The 22,327-nt window shown below is 51.0% G+C and overlaps 1 protein-coding gene across 5 annotated transcripts in view; it reads left to right on the top strand.

Annotated features, from left to right (window-relative positions):
• Positions 1 to 908: 908 nt before the first annotated feature.
• Positions 909 to 22,327, top strand: part of EPB41L1 (erythrocyte membrane protein band 4.1 like 1) — a 142,560-nt gene continuing 121,141 nt past the window's right edge. For 3 of the 5 annotated variants that reach the window (XM_055436704.2, XM_055436685.2, XM_055436677.2), the window contains exon 1: positions 6,956 to 7,094. The gene's annotated coding sequence lies outside the window, so the exon portion shown is untranslated. Of the gene's footprint in view, positions 927 to 6,955; positions 7,095 to 22,327 lie in introns of those variants that run through there. The other 2 variants (XM_088843818.1, XM_055436711.2) reach the window with 2 other exon arrangements.

Here is a 22,327-nt window from a genome sequence, read left to right as displayed (position 1 = left end):
TTAGGCCTTCTGCATGTGCGTTCCTGTAACCTGGAGTGTCCCTCTTCCTCTGCATGTTCAATTCACCCTTTAAGATACACTCTGATAACTCCTTTGTGAACTTCTCTCCTTGGAATTAATCACCATGTGCCCCCATCACTTTTTTTTTTTTTTTAATTTTGGCTGTGCTGGGTTTTCTAGCACTCTAGCTTTCTCTAGTGTGACCTTTAGGGGTTTTTCTAGTTGTGGTTAATGGGCAGATGGTTACTGCAGCCATGAAATTAAAAGACGTTTGCTCCTTGGAAGAAAAGCTATGACCAACCTAGTCAGCATATTAAAAAGCAAAGACATTACTTTGCCAACAAAGGTCCGCCTAGTCAAAGCCATGGTTTTTCCAGTAGTCATGTATGGGTGCGAGAGTTGGACTATAAAGAAAGCTGAGTGCCAAAAAATTGATGCTTTTGAGCTGTGGTGTTGGAGAAGATTCTTGAGAGTCCCTTGGACTGCAAGGAGATCCAACCAGTCCATCCTAAAGGAAATCAGTCCTGAATATTCATTGGAAGAACTGATGCTGAAGCCAAAACTCCAATATTTTGGCCACCTGATGTGAGGAACTGACTCACTGGAAAAGACCCTGATGCTGGGAAAGATTGAAGGCAGGAGGAGACGGGGACAACAGAGGATGAGATGGTTGAATGGCATCACCGACTCACGGATAGGAGTTTGACCAAGCTTTGGGAGTTGGGAGTTGGTGATGGACAGGGAAGCCTGGAAAGCTGCAGTCCATGGGGTTGCAAAGAGTCGGACACGACTGACTGACTGAACTGAATTGAACTGAATGGGCTTAGTTGCCCCGAGGCATCTGGGATCTTAGTTACCAGATCAGGGATCAAACCTGAGTCCCCTGCATTGGAAGGTGGATTCTTAACCACTGAACCACCAACCAGGTAAGTCTCTCCCATCACACTTTATAAGTATATGCTATTTTGTACTCACTGCCCTATCCTCTCTGAAGGGTGGGAATGCATTCTTCTCACGTGTCTCCTCTGCCCCCGGGCCTTGCACAGTGTCCCCTAAATGTCTGCAGTATTTGGGGATGAGATGAGTGGTGTGGGGTGGGGTGGGGGGGCTGAGCTGCAATGGGGCCATGCTCCTGGGATGAGAACACTTGGCCTACTTTTTCATCCCCTTAGCACCCGGTGCTTAGGTGACTGGCAGGTTGGCACCCCGTGACTCACTCTGTAAGCCTTTAGCACCCTCACCTCGAGCCCTTGGGCTGGGGTGTGTGTGTGTTGGTGGCGGTGAGGGAGGAGGTGGGAATTAACTTTTGCCTTTCAGAAGCCTCCCCTTCCCCCACCCCAGGAAAAGGACAAGTAAAAGTCCTTCTCTTAAATGGTCTGGGCAAGTCCCTACCCATCAGGTGTAGGAGAACTGGGGAGGCCTTGGAAGGTGCAGGGAAGGGTGAACGCACTGCCGGGCCAGAGGAGGGGAACAGAGAACAGGAAAGAGTGTGCACTGCACCGTGAAAGCTTTCACTAACTTGTCCAAGTGATTGAATTTAACCTCTCTGAGCTTCAGTTTCCCCCGCTGTCATCTGGAGACCGTACTGATCTTGCCTTCTTCCCTAAGCAGTTGTAAAAATATATAGTTAAATGTTAGAAGCCCTTAGGAATGCAGCCTTTATATTATACAGATCTGTGTTGGAATCCCCCTCATAAACGATGTGACTGTGGGAAAAATGCAAAGCTCCATGAGCCATGGTGCCCTCATCTATAAAATGGGGGTAGTAATTGGAGCTACCTCCCAGGGTGAGAAAACTGTGTAAATAAAGTGCTTGGCACATAGTGCTCAATAACACTGTCTGTTTTCATATGAGTTGATGACACTTATTATTTAAGGAAAGGACCACACCTGGGAACGTTAAAAGGAAGGACACAGAGTCTAACTTACCCTGGAACTGACTGCTTCCTTTAGCCAAGTATGAGGTGTGGCTCAAAGGAATGAGGAAGTTGTTCAGGAGGTGACAGCACATAGCACACTGTCTCCACGCTATCTCCTCCCAAGGGGGAGGAGTAGAGAGATTAGCTGACCCCCCCCCCCCCCGCCAAAGATCAGATGTCCTTGTCCCCTGCCCACCCCACCCCCCACCCCCTGCCCCGCCACACACACATACAGTCCATTGAATCCTTATGGTGCCTTCCTGCCAATCTAGTCATCAAATCTTACGGGGGCAGACTTTGTAATAATAATGATTGTATGAGACTGGTGGCACTGTTACTCTGAAACATCCTTCATAATCTCTTTCCCAGAAACAGAATCTAGAGTTAGGGACTTCCCTGGTGGTACAGTGGATAAGAATCTGCCAGCCAATGTAGGGGACACGGGTTTGATCCCTGGTCTGGGAAGATTCTACATGCCATGGAGCCCGTGTGCCTAGAGCCTGTGCTCTGCAATAAGAGAAGCCACTGCAATGAGAAGCCCGTAAACCACAATGAAGAGTAGACCCGGTTGGCCACAACTAGAGAAAGTCTGTGCTCAGCAACGAAGACCCAGAACAACCAAAACTAAACAAGCAAACAAAAATTAATAAATAAAGCTATCCTGGGACTTCCCTGGGGGAAAAAAAAAGAATCCACCTTCCAACACAGGGGACATGAGTTCGATCCCTGATCGGGGAACTCAGATCCCACATGCCAGGGGGCAACTAAGCCTGGGCACCACAACTAGAGAGCCAATATGCTGCAACTTGAGAAGCCCTTGAGCCATAAAGAAGTTACATGCTGCAACTGAGACCAGTTAAATAAACTTTAAAAAAAAAAAAAAAAAATATATATATATATATATATAAAGAATCCAGAGTTAGCAGGGACTTGGAGATTATTCTGCATTTCACAGATAGGGAAACTGTAAGTCCAGAGAAGGGAAGGGATTTACCCTAGACCCCACAAAAAGTTCATGACACATGTTGGACTAAAACCTGTAGCTCCTGACTTCCAGCCCAGGGCCAACGCTCCTGTCACCGACACACCTGTCCTAGGCTTTCTTTTCCCACTGCCACCCAACCTATTCTCTAATCTTCTGGACCACTGCAGTGGTCCCTAACTGGTCCTCCCTGCCTCTAGTGCCTTTCTATCAGTTTGTTCTATATATTCAGCCTGGTGACTGTCTGGAAGCACAGCCTTGATCTTGTCTCTTCCCTCCTAATAGAACTTACTCATTTTTCAGCTTGAAGAGTTATCTGATTCCTGGTTCAACCTCTAACTGAAGATCCAATCTTTGAATACATTTATTGACAGGGAGTTCATCATTCCCACGGTGGTCCACTGCATTCTTGGATCCTGTTGATTATTGTTGTTTAGTTGCTAAGTTGTGTCCAACTTCTTTGCAACCCCATGGACCAGGCTCCTCCGTCCATGGGATTTCCCAGGCAAGAATACTGGAGTGGGTTGCCATTTCTTCCTCCAGGGGATCTTCCAGATCCAGAAATTGTACCTGTGTCTCCTGCATTGGAGCTTCTCTGGTGGCTCAGTGGTAAAGAATCTGCCTGCATGGCAGGAGACACAGGAGACAGGAGTTCAATCCCTGGGCCGGGAAGATCCCTTGGAGGAGGGCATGGCAACCCACTCCAGTATTCTTGCCTGCAAAATCCCATGGACAGAGGAGTGTGGTGGGCTACAGTCCATAGGGTCTCAAAGAGTCAGACATGACTGAAGCGACCGAGTACGCAGGCATGCACTTCTGCGTTGGCAGGCAGATTCTTCACCCCGAGCCACCAGGGAAGCCCCGTTGACTGTTAGAGTTCTTTATAATAAGCTGAAATTCTCCTCCTGGATGTCCACCTACTGAAGATGACTGGAATTCTTTCACATCCATTTGCCAGCAAATTGTAGTCAATGTTTGATACGAGCCAGGTGGATTAGGTGCTGAGGGGAACAAAAAAGAGGGGTTGGACATGGATCCTTCCATCAGCGAGTGGGGCTCAGGGCTTCATAGAGTTTTTTGTTTTGTTTATTAGGCCTAAAAAATAAGAAACTGATCAAATCCCCTTTCTGTATGACAGCCCTTCAGATGTTTGGAGACAGCCACTATATCCTCCTGTGCTTTCCCTTCTCCAGGGTATATATTTAACTTGCCACAGAACATGGCACCCGGCTTTCAGCATTCTGGTCTCTTCTAGACATGCTCTAGTGAGAGAGTATGCCCTTCGGAACGTGGGCCTGGAGCTGAACTCTGTGGCCCAGTTGTGATCAGCCCAAGGCAGCCCAGAGTCTCTAACAGAATTAGAACCACAGAGGTCTAACCTTCTGTTTCTGTCCATACAGTATATCATGTTCACTCTCCTCCCCTTCCTTCCTTTTTTCTTTCCTCCTACCCTCCCTTCCTTCTTTCTTTTCTTTTTTTTTTGCCACGTATTGTTGAGCTTGAGGTCAACTCAAACCTGTAAGTCAGTGTCACTGAAACTGCTCTTAATCTAGATTTTTCTACCCTGTATTTTGGGCACTGGTCCAACATGGCAGCCACTGGCCCCATGTAAAAATTTACATTTAAAGTACTTGAAAAAAAAATACTTAGTATTAAGTGAAATTAAGATTTTAGTTTCTCATTTGTAAGAGTCACATTTCAAGGGTTCAGCCACCACAATTGTCTAGTGGCTACTAAGTCAGACAGTGCCTATTTAGGACATTTCCATCATCACCGAAAGTTCTATGGAACTGCTCTGGTTTGGACTGAAAGGCAGGTATTTACATTTATTCCTTGTGGCACTTACTTCATCTTGTTAGTTCCAGCTCAGCTCCAAGGCTGCTGAGATCTTTTGGAAACTCATTTTGGTTTCCGGAGTGTTTGTGGGCCCTCCCAACTTCATGACAGCTGTAGATTTGATTAGTGTTTCGTGCCTTCCTCTGCTTCATCTAAAACCACTGATAAAAATGCCCAGTGGACCAGAGCTGCAACGGAGCGTTGCACATGGCCCTCTGCACTCCAGGGTCACTCAGGCAGTAGTTTAACCAATGAGGCCTATATACCAGGCCCTGTGTCCTGCGCACCCGATACACACGAGACAGGCAATGGCAAGTAAAGAGTCCTGCTAGGAATCCAAATGCCTTCACCTTGCATTCGGGGTTGCTTCTTTCTGGCCTGTAGTAACTAAGTGCAGGCTTGAGAATCAGCGTCCTGGGTTTGGATCCTGATTCTGCCACTTTATTTATTTAAGAAAATATTTATTCATTTATTTTTATTATTATTTTTTGGTAGAACTGGGTCTTTGTCGGGGGCTCTCTAGTGGCCACATATGGACTCAGTTGCCCTGCAGCATATGGAATCTTCTAGGACCAGTGTCCCCTACATTCAGAGGCTTCACTGGACCACCAGGGACGTCCTCCCTGCCACTTTATAGACTGTGTAATGTCTTCGTGTTTCAGTTTCCTAAGAACCTTCTTCCCACCATGTTGTTATGGGATTAAATGAGTTACAAGTAAAGCTCTTAGAACAGCGCCTGGCATATAGTAATTAATGTAATGTTAGCTATTATTTGTTCTCATGATTAATTATAATTTTCCCCTGGACAAGCCATGCTCAGTCCTGCTTTGGGGTCTCAGGTCCTCACTTCTGTCTTCTTTTAGTTTGTGGATGACTTTTCAGGCCCAAACGAGGCCTGCCTTCCTTGATTTCTTATGTTCTTGCTCACCTGGCACTTCGTATCCTCTGCTGGAGGGGTTACTTCAGGGAAGAACTCCAGTAATTGTTAGGCTTCATCATGGTTCTGTTTGTCCTGCTGGAGAGACCTAGGACAAGATTTCATCTATAAAATGATGAAATGATAATCACAGCTGCCTCACAGAACCACAGTCAGGGCTAAGTGAGACAAAGTAGATGCGACTTCCTGCACTTAGTAGGCCTTTTCATCCAGTAAAGCCTCTGAAAGTGCGGCTTCTTCCACATTTCTGTGTTTTAAGTCGTGTCTAACCAAGGAGGTCAGGCTCATTATTCCCTGTACTTCTGGAGGGCCTGCCCCTATCCCAGGAGCTCTGGGCAGGAATCCCCTGTTTCTTCTTCTGTGGAATGTGGATCCCTGATGGGTTCCCTGCCTTCTCCTCGCTGCTGTCTCGAGCTTGCTGAACTTAGGTTAGTTCCTCCCCCCAAGCCTCAGTCTATACTCAAAGTAGGACCTGATGGGGCACCTCTAAGGGCGGTTGTGATTTAAACTCTAATTTAGAAAAGCTCTTTACTTTGGGTGTGCCTGAGATTGTGGAGGGTGGGCGTTGGCGCCCCGAGACAGGGGCCAGCCCTTGGAAAGCACCCCTACCCCTTCCAGGCTTCAGAGGTATTGCCACCTGAGCCCTCCCCGGAATGAGCGGCGCAGTCTTCCTCGAGCTCGGGTCGCGGGAACAATGGGAGGGCGGCTGGGAGGCGGGTGGGCGTCGGCCAGGTCTGGACTGGAGGTGGACCGGGCCGGCGAGCTGGGCGCCGGGGCTGTGGGGTTAGTCCGGGGCACTGGGCCGAGAGCCGAGGCGTCTTAGCCAGGGAAAACCGAGGTCGGCGCTGGCGGGGACCGGGAGGAGGCGGGGGGCGGGGCCGAGCCCACCGGGCTGGGACGGGGAGCGCGCGGGGGCCCTGGGTGGGGTCTCCTTGGGGTCTCCCCGCCTCTCGGCCCGGCCTCTGAGCTCCGCGGCGACACAGGTAGGCGCCCGGCCCACGTGGGGAAGCGGGCGGCGGGCCACCAGCGGCAGGCGGGCTCGCGGGGCTCAGCCCCCTCCCTTGCTCCCCTCCCCGGGGGCCGGCGCGGCTCCTCCCGACGCGCGGCCCCGGCGCGGGCGGCTCGGGCAGCTCGCGCGGCGGCGCTCCTCCCGCTGCTCGCTCGCTCGCCCGTGGCGGCCGGGATCGCCGGCGCTTCCTCGCGGGGAGCCGGCCGGGGCGGGGCGGAGGGGGAGCCCGGGCGAGGGGGGCGGGCGGGGAGGGGGCTGCGCCGCGGGAGGGAGGGAGAGAGGGAGCGGGCGAGCCAGCGAGCAAGCGGGGCGTTTGTGCGCAGCTCCAGTGCGCCTCGGAGCCCGCCGGGCGGCCGCAGGACACACCGACCGAGGACAGACAGCGCCCGGAAGCCGCGCCGCCGCAGCCAGGTTAGCCTCCCTTGCCGCCCACTCGGGGCCCCGGGGACCCCGCCGCGTCTGGGCTGGTGGGCGTGGGGAGCGGAATCGCCGAGGGCTCCGAGCGCGATTCCTGGTCCTGGAGCACTGACAGGCGGGTGGGCAGGCTCCGGGGGCGGAGTGGACACCACCTAGGCGGGCGGCGGGCGCCCAGAGCCGGCGGGGTTGGGGGGACCCGGGCCTCGGTTTGTGCGTCCCAGTACTGGCGCCCGTATGTGTGTGCGTCGGGGTCTTCGTCGCCGGATGTGTGTTGGGTGTGAGCGCGCGTGTGCCCGTGGGTCCGTGCAAGTGGGTGATCGGTGTGTGCGCGTGCGTGTGTGAGAGGGTGTGTGCCCTGTGTCTCCGCGCGTCCGGGTGGTGTGTGTGTGTGCGTGTGTCTGGGCGTGAATGTGTCTCTGAGAGGGTGTGTCTGAATGTGTAACTGAATGTGTGTACATTTGGATGAGGGTGTGTGCCGATGGCTTCGCCGGTGACTGGAACCTGTGGCGGTGTGCGTGTGTGTGCGCGCGCGCCAGTGTGAGTCCCCGTGTGTGCGCGTGTGAGGGCGGGTGTGCACCCGCGTAGCCCCGCGTAGCCCCGGTGTGCGTGTGCGCGGCTTTGTCTGCACACAGCCGGGAGGAAGGGGGTGGGGGCGGCGGCCGAGGCGCCGCAGTCGCCGGGAACCCGGCACCTGGCCTGGGCAGAGGGCGGCGGCGGCGGTGGGAGCGTGCCCTCGGGGCCGAGCCTCCCCGCCGGCAGGTGGGCGGCCACGCCCGGGGGGCCGGAGGGAGCCGGGGTGACAGCGGAGCCGGCGCGCCCGGCGGAGCCGGAGCGGAGGGCGTGTCTTGCCTGGAGCCCGGGTGTGTGTGTGTGCGGGTGGCGGTGGCGACAGCGGTCCCCAGGTTGGTGACCCAGTCGGTTCAGGGATCCATTTCCTGTAGTGGCGCTGGGACCGTCGCCCAGAGGCAGATCAGGCCCGACCAGGTCTCCCGCACACCCACCCTCTCCCCTCCCTGCTCCCTGGGGTAGAGCCGCACCTTAGGTGCCTTGAGGGGAGGAGGGAGATCCACTTTCTTAAAGGGCCAGTGCCCCTACTCCAAGGAATCCCCCCTCAGGAGATGTCTACTCCGAGAGAGGTCTCTGGGTGTGTCTTACTCCCTTCTCCATCAATTGGTGCAGCGCAGGCACTTGGAAATATATGCATGGGTGCGTGTTCTCTCTGTGTGTTTCTTGTGCGTTTGAAGGCACAGGTGTATTTTATCAGTGAACAGCGAATAAGGCATCTCTTGATGTCTATGTGTATGTTTTTCCATGAGCTTTGGTATATTTGTTTCTATGTATGTACACATAGCTGTTTGTGTGTTAGTGAATCTGTGCATGTGGGTTTGCAAGGGAAGTGGCATTTTGCTGCCAACTGGAAGAGGATAGAAAAATTCTCTCCAGGGCCATCCTGTTTTAGAAAAACTGGGTGAAAAGGTGGTTTGGAAATTTAGCCCCTGGCTTTGCAGGTTTCAGATGCTGGTACTGAAATGTAGGTAGAATGAGATTAGACTACCTAGGAGGGTAGAAATGGAGACCCTTCTAAGAGGAAGGAAGTGTTCTGGAAGAAGGCTATCCAAGTGTAAGAATTCACCTTTCACTTCTAGTTCTCTTTCCCTAGAACCTGACCTCCCCCTCTGCTGCTCAGTTTGCCAGGATAAAGTACACAGGATGTGAAGTATAAAGGGAGTGAGCTGGCAGTGCGAAAAGGAGGGTGGCTGGGTAATAGGATTGGGCCAACAGCAGATTTCTGCAACTTTAAAAATGTTTCCCCCCCAAGTCAGCAGAAGTTGGGGGTAAGGTAGGCCTGTTGTCGTCTTTCCCGAATCTCTTTTCCAGGGCAGGAAAGGCTGGTCTGCACCTCAGGAGCCCTGGAATTTGGTGCAGGGGTCTCCTTTTGACTTTGGTCAAACCTTTCATGTACTTACCTGTTCACTCAACACATTTTTTTGAGCTTCTCCTGTGTAAGAGTCAGTTTCCCTAGCTGAGCAGCTACTAGGCTGGATTCTGGGACTTTGAGGCCCCTTCCCTTTCTCAGAGTGCTAGAGTTTGTCTCACTGTTACTCACATTTAGGAATCTACCTTTCCAGCCCCTAAATGGGGCCTCCCAGGTGGCACTAGGGGTAAAGAATCTGCCTGCCCAATGCAGGAGACACAGGTTCGATCCCCTGGAGGAGGAAATGGCAACCCACTGCAGTATTCTTGCCTGGAGAATCCCATGGAGAGAGGAGCCTGGTGGGCTATTGTCCACGGGGTTGCAGACAGTCGGACACGACTGAGCACAACACATCCTCCAAATATCCTGGCCGTGGGTCTCACTCACCACTCCCCCTTGCCCTCATATATTCCAGTCTAGAGCAGTGATTCTCAGAGTATGGTCACCCCACCAGAAGCAGCAGCAGGGTGACCTAGGATCTTGTCAGACATTCTTGGGGCTCCCACCAGATATACAGAATCAATAACTCTTGGTGTGGTGCCCAGCAGTCCATGTTTAACAAACACAGGTAATTCTGACGCACAGTAGAGCTCAAGAGAGGTGCAGACTCAGGGAGCTGGAACCTCCTAGAGGAGGAAACCCCTGGAAAGCATCTCCTGCCCACTTCCTGAAATAGCTGACAGCCATAACCTGCCTAGTAGAGGTTCTGGCTTTGAGTCTCAGGTCTTCCTTGTGATCTTGGACAAATTGCTCCTTCACCAAATAATGCAATGACTCGTTGACAGTGTCTGCTCTGGGCCAGGTTCTGAGTAAGGGGTTTTCCCTGCTCTGCTTCATTGCTCCATTTCTTATGCTGATCTACAGGACCCGCAAGATTGAGTCCCTGCCCACCTCTCTAGAAACCATCACTCTGGCCTTCCTTTAGTTCATCCAGGCACCAGGAGCTCATATGCCTTTGGGATTTTGCACTTGCTGTTCCCTCCATCTACCACACCCTTCCTCTGCTTCTTGTCTTGGTTAACTCCCACTCTTGAGATTCCAGCTCAAAAATCACTTTATCAGGGGAGACTTCACCCAGCATCTCCCTAAGACAAGTCAGTTTTTCCTGTTTTACATTCTTATAGCTTCCCGTAATTATACTTGAACTTGTTAGTTGGTTGTCTGTCTCCCCTCGCTGGATTGTGAATGCCATCTGGGCAGGAACCTGCTTCTCAGTCCTGCTAGTGTCCCACACAGTGTTTGGCTAACGATTCGTGTTTGATAAATTTGTTGAATGGATGACTTTATAAAATGGAACATGGTATTAAATGATACTTAGGGCTTCCCAAGTGGCTCAGTGGTAAAGAATCTGCCTGCCAGTGCAGGAGACACAGGAGACATGGGCTCGATCCCTGGGTTGAGAAGATCCCCTGGAGAAGGGCATGCAAACCCACTCCAGTATTCTTGCCTGGAGAATCCCATGGGCAGAGGAGTCTGGTGGGCAACAGTCAATGGAGTCGGAAAGAGTAGGACACAATGAGCAACTGAACATGCAGTGCTCATATTAAATGGTACCTAAAGTGTCCTCTCAAGCCCTGATCTGTTAATATCTAAGCATGTCTCAGACTTTTTTTTTTTTTGAAGTAGATTTATATATCTGTCTTATTTTTCACTATTATGTCACCATAGATATGAGACCCTACTGTGTGCCCAGGTCCATGCTGGGAAGGTGGGAAAAAGCTCTTCAGAAGACACAGTTTTGCGTGTCCTCCTGGTTTAAGTTCCTTCAAGAATGACAAGAAGAATGCTGAATAAGTGATCTAAAGATCTAGGTCCATGTCTTATTACATGACTATGAGCAAGTCACTTCTCCTTTCTTGTTTCCTTTTCTGTGAAATGAGGGTATTAGGATGGATGGTATACCTAGTATTGGTTACTAGCACTGGCACTAGGGTATGTAGCACTGTCTTTGCCACATACTAGTCGAGTAGACTTGGGCAAGTGACTTCATCTCTTCATTTCCTCACCTATAAAATAGGGTCAATAATAGTATTGGGTTGTTCTAGGAATGAAATGAAGTATTATACATTCTTTTATTTAAAAATCAGTTAACTTATTAATTTGCATTGAGACTTATTTGCAGTATGCAGGATCATTGTTGCATTCTATGGGATCTTTCATTATGGTGCACAAACTCTGTAGTTATGGCCTCAGGGCTTCAGAGCAAGTGGGCTTCAGTAGTGGCAGAGTGTGGGCTTAGTTGCTCTGCGATGGTATATGAGATCTTAGTTTCCCCACTAGGGATCAAACCTGCATCCCCTGCTTTTGGAAGGCAGATTCTTAACCACTAGACCACCAGGGAAGTCCCAACAGTTCAATATTCTTGAATGCCTTTGTACTGGGCCCTAGGCCTACAGAGACAGAAATGAATGCAGCATGTTCCCAGGCTGGGTATGTCGGGCAATGTGCAAAGCTACAATGTACAGGGTGCCAGGGTATGGCTGTTCATGGAGGAAAAGGCAGTGTTTGGGCTAGATTTTATTTTCCAGGTAGCTGTAGCAGCTCATGCAAAGGCATCGTGACTTGTTAAGGGAAATACAGAGTTCCATGTGGTTGGAGCAGAAGGTGGTGAGTGGTGGGGACAGGTGCAGTGAGTGGCTGGAGATAAAGAGGAAGTTTGAGGCCAAATCTGGATGGGGCTGAGGAGCTTGAGTCCTACAGGTGCTGGTGGAGTTAGGGAAGAAGACTAAGCTAGCCCGGAAGGATCAGATTTGCATTTCAAAACCACAGCTCTCCAGGTGGTGGGAGAGGCTGGCTTGGGTGGAGGGGAAGGATCGTTTACCTGGGGCTCACAGGGTGCTTATTTGCATGATGGGAGGGCCTGGTGGGGTGGATAGAGACCTGGAACACAGAATAAGCCTGGTGGATGGAGACTTCAGGTCAGCCTGAACCAGACTGGTGAAGGAGAGATGAGAATGACTCCTCCCAGGACCCCAGGGCTCCATTCACCTCCAAGGCTGCCTAGCGAGTGGGAATCTAAAAACTGGAATTTAAGAATTCCAGGTCTGCTGCTCAATGGAGTTACCGTGTATTAATCTCCTAGGGCTGCTTCATGAAATACCACAATCTGGGTGGCTTAAAAAAGCAGAAATGTTTTCTCTCGCAGTGTGGAACTACAAGTCAGAAAGCAAGGTGTTGGTAATGTTGGTTTCATCTGAAGGCTCTGAGCAGGAGGTCTGTTCAGTGCCCCCTCCTAACTTCTGGTGGTGGCCAGCAATCTGTGGAGCTCCCTGGCTTGCAGCCGCACCTGCCTCTGTTGTCACGTGGCTTTCTCCCCTTCCTCCCGGTGTGTCTCTGTGTCATCTCCTCTTCTAAGGACATCAGTCATGTTGGGCTTAGTGCCAGCATGACCTCATTTTATTTTAACTAATTGCATCTGCAAAGGCTCTGTTTCCAAACAGCCATATTCTAAGCTTCTTTGAAGACATGAATTTGAGAGGGAACACTATTCAACCCAGTACAAACAGGAAGATGGAAAAGAGTGCAGGCCTTGGGGTCCTTGGAGCCTAGGTCCCAGTCCAGGCTTTGCCATGGAACAGCCATGACGCTTTTTCACAGCCTCAGTGTTGTCTTCTCTGAAATGGGAACAGTAGCGCCTGGAGTGCTGGGTTGTGGTGGTGAGACGTGGTCAAGGTAACAAATGTGGGCACTTCCCTGGTGGTCCAATGGCTAAGACTCTGAGTTCCCAATGCAGGGGGCCCGGGTTCGATCCCTGGTCAGGGCACTAAGATCCCACAGGCTGCAACTAAGAGTCTGCGTGCCGAAACTAAAGATCCTGTGTACTGCAACAAGGGCACGACACTGTCAAATAAATAAATTAATTAAAATACACTGAAAAAATAAAACCAAAGACAACAGACGTGAGTGAGCCTGGTGAGGTGGCACACAACAGGCACCCAGGAGTTATTACTTCCTCTTTGGCTACCCCTTCTCTGCACTTAGTAGCCCGGACAAGTCACCTAAATCTTGCGTCACTTTCCTTATCTGCCAAATATGAATAGTCATCATCCAGGTCTACCTACCTCGCCAGATTGTGAATCCCAGGGGATAATGAGAAAGCTCTTTGTAAATTGCTTTTGAGTTCGTGGCTGTGATTTTTAATTATAATCATCATCTCCATGATAACCCTTGGCCATTGCCACATCCACGGCACTCTCAGCAGAGCCCAGCCCGGCCCACTCTTCTTCTGAGGCAAGTCCTCGTTGCCCCGTTGCCCCTTTGTACTCCGAGGTGTCCTACCAGCAGGGGAGCTGCTGTCAGAGTCAGGAGAACTTAGAGATGCTGGTCCTCCATTGCCCTCATTAGCCAGAGGAGGGAAGCAGACTCAGAGGGAAGTGACACCCCTGAAGGTCACACAGCTGGTCAGGGGCAATTGAAACACCCTGTTTGTGGTTCCTGTTTAGAGTCTGAATGGTCTTTTTTCCCTGGTTGCAACTTTAGCCCCAGAAGCAGGACCTTGGTGCAGGTGGCGGCCTGGAGAGAGGGTGACACAAGGCCCAGATTTGGGGACCCAGTGGGGAGAGTCCTGCTCAGTTAGGAACAGAATCCCCAGCAAGGGGGTCCATGAACCCTGAGTGGACGAGCACTGCCTCCGCAGGCTCAATGGGCAGGTCGTTTTGCTCTCAGCCTGACTCTGGCCGTCTCTGCCTGCTCCGGGGGTGGAGGCCACCCGCCATGGGCAGGCAGGAGCCTCATGGGGAGCCAGAGCGTGGAGGTAACCCAAGGCTTCAGTGTCCCTACTGACAGCCAGGGCGGTGCTTCTCAGCAGGCTGTGTACCTCTCAGCCTTGCCTTGGCTGGCCTGGGGAAGGCTCTGGAAAGGAGAGAAGGTTCATCCTGTTTTGGCAGTTTCCCCCACGCTGGGAAACCAGGCCCCTCCTCAGCCTCGACTTTCCTTTCCCTTCCTCCTCCCTCTTCTCGGTTCCTTCTCACTCCCTTCTCCTGCCTTCTTCCCTCCCTCCCTCTCTCTCCCCATCATCTCTCCAGATCAAAGGTCTGAAAATAAAGACCCAGTTCTGGTGGGTGGCTTGGGGGTTGCTTGAGGCGACCTAAGAATTAGAAAGCTTAGAGTCTTCCTCATTAGAGGCTCGGGCTAGTGACTGATAAACAAGTGCTTACGTTTATTGGCTCACCAGGTGCCAGGCCCCGTGCTAAGCGCTTTATGCGCCTTATGTCTTTTAATCCTCGCAGCTACCCAGTGAGGCAGGGATTACGATCCCATTTTATTAAAGGAGGCTAATAACTTGCCCAAGTCCTACCCAGTCCTCAGCCAGCAAGTGGCACAGCCGGGATTTCAATCCAGATCTATCCAACGCCCACGGGGGCTCTTGGACCTTTCCTATACTTCCCTGATGGAGCCTTGGAGGATACTTAGGTATCCGCAGAGGGATGCACACTTGCTCGAATCTGAAGAACAGAGACTGTGGATTCCACCCCAGGCTTCCTCTCAAGCTTGTGCTGTTACCCCATCAGAGACCAGCCTTCCTATAGGTGCTCGGCTTCCAGTTCTAGGCAGCTGCCCACCTGCAGGAGAAATGCCACATCAGGGGCAGATGACAGGGTAGGACTGAAGGCATTTGGCTTTTTATTTATATGTTTATTAACTATTGAAAAAATCCAGACTTCATTTTATTTATTTAAAAGAATTTTAGACCGCACCCTGAGGCATGTGGGACCTACATTCCCCAATCAGGAATTGAACCCACACCCCACACCCCCTTCACTGGAAGGTGGAGTCTTAACCCCTGGATCACCAGAGAAGTCCTGGCTTTTTCTTTAGATGTTGTTTTGTTACTGGTTTTCTTAGTTTTTCATGGATTGCCGTGAGTGTCCCAGTTAAATAAGCTTATCATCTTCCAAAGCTTGGAAGGGTGCTTGGGGGCTTGGAGGTCCTCTATCAGCCTCAGTGATGAAGGGGAGGGAGGCAGAGGCTGAAGCCTCTTGTTCTCAAAAGGAAAAGGAAGGGAGCCAGACCTGGCCAAGGGCCAGAGTGAGAGTCTGGAGAGAGGAAAAGAGTCTTTCGGCTGAGATTGATAGAAACCTTCCTCTCAGCCCAAGTTCAGCCCAGGAGTCCAGACTGCCTCCCAGGCAGGGCTGCCGATCTCAGAAGGTCACTTCAGAATCTGGCCAGCTTCAATCCACTTGCTGGGTCTCCACCCACCCCCACCATGACCTTGACCTTGACCGTGGTCAGCTTGAGCAGGTGGCTCAACCAGAGGGAACTTTGATTAATGAGCAGTGGCTTTAAAACTTCTAGCCATGGAGCCCTCTCTACATTCAATAGGTGAGACAGCTAAAAACCATTGTGACTCAGCACCCTGTGCTGGGGCCCTGAAATCAGCCCTTTTTAATCGGTTCCAGTTGAGGTGACTGGGACACGGAGGGTTCTCAGATTGTCCTCGGAGAATACTGGTCTCAGATGTTTGTGAACTTCTGAAATAGCATGCACAATTCTCAAGTGTTCCTTGTCCTCCAGAAAGGACCCCTAGGCACCATGTGAGTCTTTGAGTCATGACCCATAAAAGTTTAGAACCGTGGAGACAAGGATTGTTGTATTGAGTGGGAGCCTCAGGACTGGAGAAAGGTCACTAGGAGGTCATGGCAGAGGGAGGTGTTGAAGTCAGATTTCTCCCTTCTCTCAGCACATGGCTGGTTTTGCTCTGAAGATGCTGGGGGACTGTGAACCCGGCTCTTCGCCTATCGGGACCTCAGTTTTCCCAGCTGTAAAGTGAGGTCTGGACAGGATAAGCCCCAGGTCCTATGCAGCTTTGATCTGTGGTTCTAGAAGCCAGGTCTTCTGCTGTCCAGTTCACATTCTTTGCCCTTTCCTTGCTGCCTCCCCAGCTTCACCCACTTCTGGTGGGATCACCTCCTCCCTTCAGCATCTCCCATCTTCAGAGCTTCTACACAGAGCCTGGATTCTAGCCCCTTGAGCCCGTCTTGTCAGACCATGTGTCCAGGCACCCAGCCCTTTGTTCCTGTCCATGCCCACTCATCAGATTCAACCAGGTGCCTGTGAGTCTGGGGACACTCAGGGTGACCTCTCTTCAGGGCCGGACACCTGGGTCCAGTACCAAGCAGAGGAGCTGGTAGAGGGGGTTCATGGCTCCTGGGACACCCCAAGTGCTTACCTGTGTCTTTGCCCCAACATCCTGGGTTCATCTCTGCCAGGAATGCCACCCACCTCCTTCCCCAGTCACTGTTGAAATCCTGCCTGCCTTGTCTGGTTTCAGCTCAGATGCCAACCTCTGTACCCCAAAGCCTCGTGAGCCTTCTCATCCCCACCCCCACAGTGACGTCTGTCTTTCCCCCCTCTGCAGTCCCTTAGTACCTTATCTGTTCCCCTCTAGGGACAAGTTCTGCTTGCTCTTTGATTTATCCTGGCATGTGGCTTGTCTCTCGTGCTAGACTGTGAGCACCAGATCGCTCATGTAACCTTCTGTGCAGCCAGCATCTAGCACAGAGCTTTGCACAGAGCAGGTGCTTGATAGAAGGTTATGCAGTTTTGTTTACCGAATCTGCCTCTGGCGCTGGGGAAGAACTGGTTTCTCTGGAGCCCCCATGACCTTGGCACTATCGGGTCACAACTTCTCACTTATCCCCACTTTTATGTGTGGATTGGAGGGAGGCCAAGTAGGGCAGTGGATAAGTACTGAAATTCCAGTCTTGACTCTGCCATTTCCTGGCCACGTGGTCTCGGACAAATCATTTCACCCCTCTGAACCTCAGTTTCCTCAGTTTAAAACAAAGGAGTAGGAATGACAATGGGGCTTGAGAGACTTAACTGAAATGACATGTGTTAAATGCTGAGATCCGAGCATTGTAAAGAATAAGTGGTCATTAAACAATTTAAAAAATATGTTTATTTATTTGGCTCCACTGGGTCTCAGTTGTGGCACGTGGGATCTTTAGTTTCCGTGTGCGAACTTTTCGTTTCGACATGTGGGATCTGGTTCCCGATCAAGGATCGAACCAGGGCCCCCTGCTTTGGGAGGATGGTGTCTTAGCCACTGGACCACCTGGGAAGTCCCTCAATAAGCGATTATAATTCATTATTTTTCAGCTAATGGTTATTGCCCTTGCTGTTTCAGCTGGCACCCACTGTGTTCTCGCCATGCTAGGGAGCAAGGGTGAGGGACAGAGAAAAGTCATTGCAGGGGGTCTTTGGTCTGCAGGGCCTTAAGGTCATGTGGCAGGGCTGGTAAGACTGTCTTCCAGTAAGCAGTGTCTGAGAGAGACTCGGTTGAGAGAGTTGAGGACTGAGTGTTCAGTGGACACTCCGTGCTGTAGGCAACATTAGAGCTGAAAGGGGATGAAGCAGGAGGGGCCAGGGGGAATCAGGGAGACAGCTATTCCCTGGGGAGGTCAAGCCAAAGATGCATCAGGCCAAAGATGGGAGAGTGGGCCGCGTGCTCGGAGAGTTGTGAGAAGGAAGCAGGAAAGGGTGGAGTGGAAGCAGAAGCGACTCTAGAATCTCCACTTCTCTGGTGACCCAGTGGTTAAGAATCTGCCTTGCAATGCAAGGGACGCAGGTTCGATCCCCAACTGGAGAACTAAAATCCCACATGCCATAGAGCAACTAAGCTTCCACATGCCACAGCTGGAGAGTCTGTGCACCACAGTGATGCAAGAAGGATCCCATGTGCTGAAGCTAGGACCTGACACAGCCGAGTAAATAAACAAATGATTTTGTTTTTTAAAGTAAAAATTGTTTTTAAAAAAAGGGGCTTAGGGTCAATGCCCCAGATGAAGGCTGAGCTTCAAACTTTGTCTTACCAAGAAGAAACTGGGGGAGTGATCACTCATGATGCTGCTACTGAGAATGACAGAGAGAAGACTGGAAAGGTGGGGCTTTATGGGGGAGGTAGTAGGGCCCAGTGAGCATGGAGGCCCTTTGTCCCACTACCCAGGCTTGAGCTGAGAATAGTCAGGGGTAAACTGGTGCTCTGGGGCTCTGCAGTCCTGTCTCAGAGTCTATCTTGTAACGTCAAGGCTGCCTGTTTACCTGGCCAGGATCTGAACGCTGGTCTGTCTGAAGTTAAAACTCAGATTGATCCCAGAAATGTCAGAAACTCTGAATATCAGGGGAAGCGATCTCTTAGTCCACCCCTCTCACTTCCTTGTTACCCAGGCCGGAAGCAGTGGTCCAGAAGGGGGAGCCCCTACCCAAGAACGCCCAGGGAACTGGCCACACTGAGTTCCACACCAGCCTGGGGTGGGCTAGGGTACTTTGTAGGCCTGGGTTAGGGGATGGGGGGAAGAGGGTGAGGAGGGGGCCCCAGGAGGGGTGTATAAATGACAAGCGAATGCCAGATGAGAGCAGTCATTGCTAGGCTGTGTGTGATCCCAGGTGGGTGGGATGTGAGTGGGCTGGAACCATCATCATCCCGGGCTTTCCTTCTTCCCGGAAAGAAAAAAAGGCCACATAGGTGGGATCCAGGGGAATATTGGGATGTGGGGGAGCTCGGGGGTGGCCTGAGAAGAAGAAGCTGTTGCCAGGCAGCAAGAGACGTGACTGTGTTACAGTGGCACAGAGCACACCAGCAGCTTGGGCCTGGCCCCATATAGCCCTTTAATGGCACCTTAGAGTTATCCATCACCCCTTGTTTATGGGGAAGAATGCTCACTACAAAGGTCACAGCTCGTAAGGGCAGCGCCAGGGCTGGGGGACTTCAGAGTCATTTCCTGGCATGTTCTGGGTGACTGCCCTCCCGGTCCTCAGCCCAGCTTGGTCTCAGCAAGGACCCAGGACAAGTCAACTTTTGCCTTCCTCCACTTGGGGCTTCCTGGGTGGCTCAACTGGTAAAGAACCTGTCTGCCAAAGCAGTAGACCCAAGAGATGAGGGTTCCATCCTGGAGGGGAAAGATCCCCTGGAAGAGGAAAAGGCATCCTATTCCAGTATTCTTGCCTGGAAAATCCCATGGATAGAGGAGCCTGGCAGGCTACAGTCCATGGGGCCACAGAAAGTCAGACATGACTGAGCGCGCACACACGCGCACGCGTGCATGCACACACACACACACTTCTCCTCTATCACACCACCCCTTTATTTGTCAATTAAAAATATTTATTGAGGGACTTCCCTGGTGATCCAGTGGTTAAGAATCTGCCTTCCAAGGCAAGGGATGTGGGTTCAATCCCTGGTCAGGGAACAAAGATCCCACATGCAAGAGGGGGGTAGTGGGAGTGAGTAATTAAGCTGGCCTACCACAACTAGAGCCCACCTGCCACAAAGAAAGATCCCGTGTGCCGCAACTAAGACCCAACCCAGCCAAATAAATAAATAAATATATATTTTTTAAATTTATTGAGCACCCACTATGTGCCAGGCGCTGCCCCTGACCATATGGAACTTACACCATCCCCCTCTAGTTGTCCCACACTGGTGGGATGGGAAGGAGGAGGTGGGTGGCTTTAGTAACCACCCCTTTCTCCCTTTCACTCCAACCCCTTCCTCTCTATCCCCTTCCAAGTCCCCCTACCCCAGATGGGACGTTCTGCTGGAACTGCCTCCTGCTGAAATGCAAGCCAGAGTTAATTGTTAAACCTAATAACTGGTGAGAGTTTCGCCCGGTTAGGCTGAAGGGAGGGGGCTGAATGCTAGCCATGCTCCCCAGGAGATGGGTGGAACCACCCAGGTTCTTCTGGCCTATCCCTGCCACCCTTTCCCTCATCTGGAATCTGCCTCCTGGGCCTGCTCCTCCCTCCTCCTGGAGGTGGAGGTGGACTGCCTCTTGGACCCTTTCCCTGGACTCCAGCTGAGGTGACCCTGGGAGGTGAGTACAGGCTCTGGCCTTAGTCCAGGGGCCTCTGGGTGAGTGTTCTTGGGCAAGATGTCAGGCAGGGCATGGCAGCTAGCCTCGGGGGACCCAACCCAGAGGACAAGCAGCCAGTGGACCTTGCTGGCTTTGCCTCCTGCTGAGTAAGGGTGGGAGGGCGGGTGGGAATGGTACCCTAGTGGCCTAAGCCCCACATACAGGACCACCACCTAGTGCAGACCACGCTACTTCCTTTCCTTTAACCCTTCACCCCTGTTAGGGGACACTCTCTGGGCTTCCCTAGTGGCTCAGTGGTAAAGAACTTGCCTACCAGTGCAGGAGACTTGGGTTCGATCCCTGAGTTGGGAAGATCCCCTGGAAAAGGAAATAGCAACCCACTCCAGTGTTGTGGCCTGGAAAATCCCATGGACAGAGGAGCCTGCTGGTCTGCAGACCATAGGCTGTAAAGAGTTCAGACATGACTGAGCGACTGAGCACATATTCTGCCACTTGATTTGCAGAGTGGGGGGATTTAGTGGTAAAGGCTTATTTATTCCCCTAGAAGCCTGTGCCTGATACCACGTCCCTGCCAGGCTTTAGGGACAGAGCTTAGGCTTCCAAGTCAGACAGTCTGTGGGTCAAAGCTGAGTGACTTTGGGCTGGTCACCCATCTCTCTGAGCCCCCATGCCATCCTTGGATCATGGGCACGCTGATCCCTTTGTCACCCACACTGTGAGTATAAAGGCACCTGAGGTAGATAGTAATATCAGGCTCCGTAGGGGGTTGGAATGAGTAAATCCCATTCTATTGACATTCAACTTTACTTTAGGAGGCTCAGCTTTGGCTTAGGGACATGGAGGCCACCAGCCCCACCCTCTAGGACTTGACTGTTAGAACTTCGCTGTCCCATACAGTAGCCACATATGGCTACGGAGCACTTGAAATGTGGCTAGTGCCACTGAGGAACTGAATTTGCAATTGTATTTAATTTAAAAATATTTATTTATTTATTTGACTGTGCCGGGTCTTAGTTGTGGCATGTAGGTATCTTTAGTTGAGGCTTCTGAATTGTTCGATGCACCATGGAGGATCTAGTATCCTAACCAGAGATGGAACCTGGGCCCCCCTGTATTGGGAGTGTGGAGTCTTAGCCACTGGACCATCAAGGAATTCCCAATCTTATTTAATTTTAGGTAACTTAAAATTTAAACAGAATACTCCAGTTATTGGAAAACATCTGTGTCTGTTTGTGAACTTAGGTTTGTGAAAACACTTTTTCAATTGTAAAGGTTAAGAGACTCTAAATGTCTGATGAAAATTTAGCATCGGGTATACACTGGATTTAAAAGATTTAGTATGAAAAAAGCTTGTAAAATATTTCAGTAATACTTAGGGTTTTTTTTGGGGGGGTGCACTGCATCGCACGACTTGTGGGATCTTAGTTCTTTAACTAGGGATAAAGTCTCCAAAATCACTGTGGATGCTGATTGCAGCCATGAAATTAAAAGACGCTTACTCCTTGGAAGGAAAGTTATGACCAACCTTGATAATATATTAAAAAGCAGAGACATTACTTTGCCAACAAAGGTCCGTCTAGTCAAGGCTGTGGTTTTTCCCGTGGTCACGTATGGATGTGAGAGTTGGACTGTGAAGAAAGCTGATTGCTGAAGAATTGATGCTTTTGAACTGTGGTGTTGGAGAAGACTCTTGAGAGTCCCTTGGACTGCAAGGAGCTCCAACCAGTCCATTCTAAGGGGGATCAATCCTGGGTGTTCATTGGAAGGACTGATGCTAAAGCTGAAACCGCAATACTTTGGCCACCTCATGTGACGAGTTGACTCACTGGAAAAGACTCTGATGCTGGGAAAGGTTGGGGGCGGGAGGAGAAGGGGACGACCGAGAATGAGATGGCTGGATGGCATCACCGACTCTGTGGACATGAGTTTGAGTGAACTCCGGGAGTTGGTGATGGACAGGGAGGCCTGACGTGCTGTGATTCATGGGGTCGCGGAGAGTCGGATACGACTGAGCGACTGAACTGAACTGAACCAGGGCCCCAAGCAGTGGAAACCCAGAGTCCCAAACACTGGACTGCCAGGGGATTCCCTCAAAAATACTTTTGATATTGGTAAATAAATATACCATTAAAATTAATTTCACCCATTCCTTTGTACTCTTTTAAATGTGGCTACTGGAAAATTTTAAATTACATATTTGGCTTGCATTATATTTTGATTGGATAAAAACTGTTCTAGCCTGAGAGTTGAGTTGGACATGTTGGAATAATAATACAAAACTGCAAAGATTAGTTACTTGGGGAGGTTTGGGGTGAGAGTAAAGGCCAGATATCCCGTTACTCACTGCCCCCTATATCTGGGTCCACACCCCATGGTGGAATGTTACCCTGAATAACCATATAGCCTCAAGGATACGATCAGGACTTCCAGTGTCAAAT

The sequence above is a fragment of the Moschus berezovskii genome, chromosome 15 (assembly GCF_049115385.1).
Source record: "Moschus berezovskii isolate FMDL1 chromosome 15, NW_MosBer_1.0, whole genome shotgun sequence".
Taxonomy (NCBI): Eukaryota; Metazoa; Chordata; class Mammalia; order Artiodactyla; family Moschidae; genus Moschus; species Moschus berezovskii.
This window is presented reverse-complemented; position numbering and strand designations above follow the sequence as displayed.